The sequence below is a fragment of the Benincasa hispida genome, chromosome 10 (assembly GCF_027475165.1).
Source record: "Benincasa hispida cultivar pf3 chromosome 10, pf3_genome.v1.1, whole genome shotgun sequence".
In the NCBI taxonomy this organism is placed as follows: Eukaryota; Viridiplantae; Streptophyta; class Magnoliopsida; order Cucurbitales; family Cucurbitaceae; genus Benincasa; species Benincasa hispida.
This window is the reverse complement of record NC_143487.1, coordinates 51,452,487-51,458,486: the sequence shown is the minus strand read 5'-3', so window position 1 is coordinate 51,458,486 and position 6,000 is coordinate 51,452,487.

The window sequence follows — 6,000 nt, the reverse complement described above, 5'->3', positions numbered from 1 at the left end:
ATTTAATTATATCATATATAATTAAATTCTCTCTTATTAATTTGAACATTTGAAATTAACCTAAAAATTAATTCTCAACTAAATCCTTTTGAGCTACCAAGGGGACCTTATGGATCTATAGCTTGAAGCTCCAACGATATATGAATAATTAATTAAACTCTTTAATCACATTATCCACCATCCATTAACTGTCGGGCACTCCACTAAAGACCGACAACTGCACTCTTCGCACTATAAACATATTTCTGTTCCATTAGATATAACCAATCAACAGTACGATGACCCTTCATAAATTGCTTGTAAGTACAGTTGGGCCAACTTATCATTTTTCCCTTGTAGTTACATTTAACTCCTTAAGTACCACTTATCCCTCTAATGAACAATAGATCATAGCCCCGCTATGACTAAACCTCTCTCGGGCCAAGAGAAGGTGTGGCGCCATATTGTTTAAGACTCGAAATTAGCTCTTAAGGGAGCAATTTATCTACTTACCCCTGCTTCGTGGAATGAGTGAATTTCATCTTGTGTTGCTAAGTTCCCAACTCCCCAATCAGACAAATCCCCAAAATAGTAGACTTGTTGAGTCGGCGATTTGGCCACTCTCACCCAGACAAATCAAAGAACCGCCCTTATAGGCAGGAGTTCACAATTCACTCGGGATTAAGGTCATGTTACCTACGGTCATCCTAGTAAAATGAAAGTCTTTATTATGAACGACGTTATATAACGAGACTAAACATTTCGTGGTCCGGTTTTATACAATCTCCTTTGTATAGAATATCCTCACTTACAAGTGCAATACATGAATGATCAGGAACAGATTATTTGTTGCACTTTACAATATTTTAACACTTACAAAGTGGGCCATACTCATAGTGTCACCAGGATAAGGTACCCAGCCTTATCCATATACTACAGACCATTTAGGTTATCACTTAGACATGATCCACCTGTATGTCTCCACATACATGTTTAAGTTACAACGATAACCTTGGATGTTAGTTTATTGGTTTGTGGTTAATGCAACTAAAATATCATATATTTCGTAGAATAAATGAATAAAATATCAAATATTATTAATCACAGAAATGTTTGTTCATATAAGGTTTACAAACTATAGGACCCTATGAGATTTAGGGCATCAACCCCAACAGAATATACAGCTCTTTACAACTGAATACTAGATTTTAGTTTAACAAAGAGTTTTGTTTTAATAACTCTTCAATTCTCTACCTTGAACTGAAATCAGTGTTAATTCTGTTTGCTCCCTTGTTGATCCTTCTTTAACCTTTCTCGGGATCATCAAATCCAATCACTCTAGGCAACAGTTAAGTTTCATTTGAATTATTGGTTTTGTAACCATATTTGCTGCATTTTCAGAGGTATGGATCTTCAAAACTTCAATGTCTCCCTACTCAATTTGTTCTCTTACAAAATGATATTTAATTTCAATGTATTTTGTCATGTTGTGAAATTGTTGGTTTTTCTTTTTTTTTTTTTTTTTAAGATGTATTGTGCTTTGATTACCACAGTAAATCCTTACTGTTTATTGACTTATCCTAAAGTCATTTAGAAGCCTTTTTAGCCATAACCCTTCTTTTATAGATTTTGAGAGAGCAATGAACTCAGCCTATGTAGAGGATAGTGCAACCACTGGTTGGAAGGTGGCTTTTTAACTTAAGATATTATTTCCAAATAGAAAAATGTATCTAGTGAATGATTTTCTTTTGTCAATATCACCTGCATAGGCCGAGTCAACATATCCATACATTACATAGCTTTTATCATTTCTTTTGAAGAGAAGTGTTGCCATTTGAGATCCTTTGAGATATCTTAGGATCCATTTAGTGGCTATTTATTGACCAAACTAGCTGAATAGGATAAGTTCGGCCTAGTAGATATCATGAGGTACATTTAAGCTGCCAACAACTTGTGATAAGGGATTCTTGACATAAACTTTAAGTGTTCTGATTCATCAACTTTAGGAGAGTTCTCAGCTTATAATTTGAAATGTTGAGCAAGAGGAGTTGATATTACTTTTGCTTCAAACATATTAAACTTTTTTAAGATTTTATTATAGCAGGATTGCTGACTGATATAGATGATTCCTTTATTTCTAAGCTGAGTTGTATCAACTCCAAGGATCCTCTTTGATTCTCCTAAGTCATATCAAATTATTCTTTCAAAGAAGTTTTGAATTCTTTTAGATCTGTTGATCACAACAGGGGAGAAAATTTCATTGAAATCTATTCCTTCTCTCTGTGAAAACCCCTTTTACTACAAGCCTTGCGCTTAACTTTGGAATTCTTATGATTGAGCTACCGAAAAGGAAGGTGCATCTTATTGGTATAGGTAGTAACTTTTAATTCTTTTAAGCCTTTCTTAACCATACTTTCATGTCCTCAGGATCCCTCCCATTCAGATGTGATATCGGTTTATTCATGTACCCCTCCTAAACTCGGGTCATTACATGCCCATCAGCTTCCGCTTGGTTTGTCCTCGAACCACATCTTACTAGGAGAGGTTCCGCTCTGATACCATCTGTAACGACTTGACCCCCTAGGACTTAGGTAAGGTCGTTACTAAAATAAATGCATGCACAAAATTTAAAACGACGCTCAGTTATTTGAAATAAATGCTAATTAAACAAGAGGATTCAAAAGACATTTATTAAATGTAATTGTTAAAACAAATAATAGGGTACCCAAAATTCTTAAAGACTAACAAAAGTATATATAAAAAAATAATCCTTAGTAATAAATTTTAAACAGTAAAACTAAATATGAAGAGGAAAATAAGGACTCAAATTTCAAGGTGCAGAAACGAAAAAGTCTAGTCCCAGTGACACGATCATGAATTCCGCTGCCATCGCCGGTGCATCTTTACCTTTTCCTGAAATATCAATATAAGAAATGATGAGTATGAAAAACTCAGTAAGTAACCCCACCACTGGAGTCAGGCTAGGCATCTATGTCCTCTAGATACCTACCTATGGCACATAAACAGATGAAACAGACAAGAGATTGAGTCCTATCCTATTGTGGTTAAGTATGCCCAAAAAACTGATGAATCTCGAAGGAAACACGAAACTGGTGAATCCTGAAGGAAACACAAAACTGGTGAATCCCGAAGGAAACACAAACTGGTGAATCCCGAAGGAAACACAAAACTGGTGAACATCTAACTAATCAATGAGGATATTCACACAGTCTCAACATTCAAGAAATCAACACCGTACAATTCTGAAACATACATGAAATCCTTGGTACCATGGCTCCATCACATACACATAATCCTCAATAACATATTATACAACATTCATGTAAACCTTACATCATAATTCTACAACATACAAGTATGCCTCAACACCAGCAGATCAAACATCGACATATAAAAACACATACCATCACATACTAATGATCAAGTGCTTAGGTGTGTATTTAAACAATTCAAAACTCATGCCAGAACATATCTTAATTCAGGTCATACTATCAATCAACATGCTAACAATTTACCATAACATACACTCACCATGCTAGCATACAACTAAAGTCTGGCTCGTGGGTAGTTCCAGTGGTAAGATTACTTACCTCGAAGTCAAAATTATATCTAAGCGACAAGCAAATTAATCTTTCTCCTAGCTTAGATGGATCTTTAATTAGGCCTAAACATAATCCAAATTGCAATTAATAAAAGAGCTCAGTTCCAATAACCAAATTAACCAAATAATTCCGAATAATCTTACCCAAAAGCTTGTCGAAACCACAACCAAATCCTCTTGACAACACATTTTTAACTTCAAAGCTTCTCCAAAACTTGATTTTTAAAGCCCAAACAAATATGTGTCCATAGATTGAAGCAGAACACCATTAACCAATAAATCCAATTAAAAAAAATGGCACAATCTTACCCCAAATCCACAAGTTCCGACGACCCTTACTGTTGGCAGCACAAACGACGAGAAACGACGGATTCGAAGCACCCTTGCGTGAACTAACAGTGAGCGACCTGGCCTTTGGGTTGTGAATCTTCAAATCTGGGCGCGAATGACTGTGGAATCTCGAGACTCTGAGCGATGACCTGCAATCCACGGAGACCAGCGCAAGTTGGCGAGCGATACCGTTGGGGTTCGACAATCAGAGACGCGGTTGATCTCGTGAATCGAGTGGCGACGACTACTTTATGGCCCAGATGACTGAAAGGAGTCGAGTCCACTTAGGAGGCATGCCGCTGAACAGATGCTCGCAGTCAGAAGAGGGGAGGCACGACGTTCGTGGGTTTGGACGGAGGCAGCGTGCGGTTGAGAGGAAAGAAGAAAGAAAAATTGGGGATGGTAGGGGTTTAAAAAAAAAATAATAATAAATGTAATAACTAAAAAGGAAGGTATAATTATAATAAATTCTTTCCGTTTCGAAAGGAAAATTAATTTCTGTCATAACTTTCACATTGAGATTCAAAATTAAATAATTTTCCGCCAAACTTAAATTCCCGCATTTATACTTGAGATTCAAAATTCAAAAAATGCCCTCCGACTAAGCAATTATTGAATTACCAAATAATAATGTTACTGAAATTACATTATTATATATAAAAAAAATATGCGGGGTGTTACATACTAGTATCCAGGTTTTGTTTATTAATAATGAGTTGATCTCCTCATTCATTGCACTAATCCAATGCCTGGCATTGTGCAACTGATAGCTTCATCAAAGGAAGTGGGTTTAAAATCCATGGATATCATGGGGCTTAAAGCTAGATTCACATAATTAGCTTCACTGTATCTTGAGGAAAGAGTTATCGTTCTTCTTTGTCTGTCTCTAGCCAATGAATAATTCATTAGATCATCTTCCTCTTGGGTTGACTCTTCTTCAGTGAGATCAGCCACTTGGTTGTTGGTTCTAGGTTCCTCCATACTTGGATTTAATTAAGTACTTTGGATAAGTGATGGCTTCACTTCAAATCTGGTAGTAGCAGGTTGAGTGATTTCTTCAAAAGAACTTTGGTTCATCATAAACATCCCCTCCTCTCTAAATATGATATCCCTACTATTAATTCACATTTTGTCAATTGGGTGCCACATGTTGTAACCTTTTACCCTTTTTGTGAAGCCAATGAACATACAGTTTATGGCTCTTAGTTTCAACTTCCCTTGATCTTGATGGACAAAGCAAGTGCATCCAAAAACTTTAAGATAATCAGGCTTTGGAGGATGCTCTATCCATTTTTCTTCAGGAGTAATGTTTTCTAAGGCACTATAAGGACTTCTGTTTAGTACATAGATTGTATATACTACAGCCTCTGCCCAAACCTTCTCAGGTATCATATCATCAGACATTTGGCATCTCACTTTGTCAATGATGATCCAATTGAACCTCTCAGCTACCTCAATTTTTTGGGGTATATGTTTTATAGTCTATGTCTAACAATACCATATTGTTTACAAAAATTGTTAAACTCTTCACTGCAAAACTCTAACCCATTATCGATTCTAAGATATTTTATTTGTTTAAAAGTCTATTGTTCAACTAAGATCTTCCATTCTTTAAATTTTCCAAGAGTTTGGTCTTTAGTTTTAAGAAAAAAAAAAAAAAAAACTCAACATTTTCTTGAGGAAATCATCAATAAAGCTCAAGAAATACCTAAAATTGCTTAGGGATGGTATTTGAGATGGTCCCCAAAGATCGAATTGTATATAATCAAGAATAACTTTGGTGTTATGATCTCCACTTTGAAAGCTTTGTCTGGTGTACTTTTCCACTGCACAGTGTTCACAGAAGCTAAGGTTCTCTGCCACTACAGCTGGCAATATCCCCTATTTAGTCAAAGTCGTAAGGCCTTTACTATTGATATGGGAGAGACATTTAAGCCACAAGTTTCCTTTTGTCAATTACTATTTGTAGCCACAAAAGTAAAAGTTGTCATCTGGACATCTTTAATCAAATAGCGACCAATTATTTTCTCTCTAACAAGGACTATTTTAGAGTCCTTTGTTACTTCAAA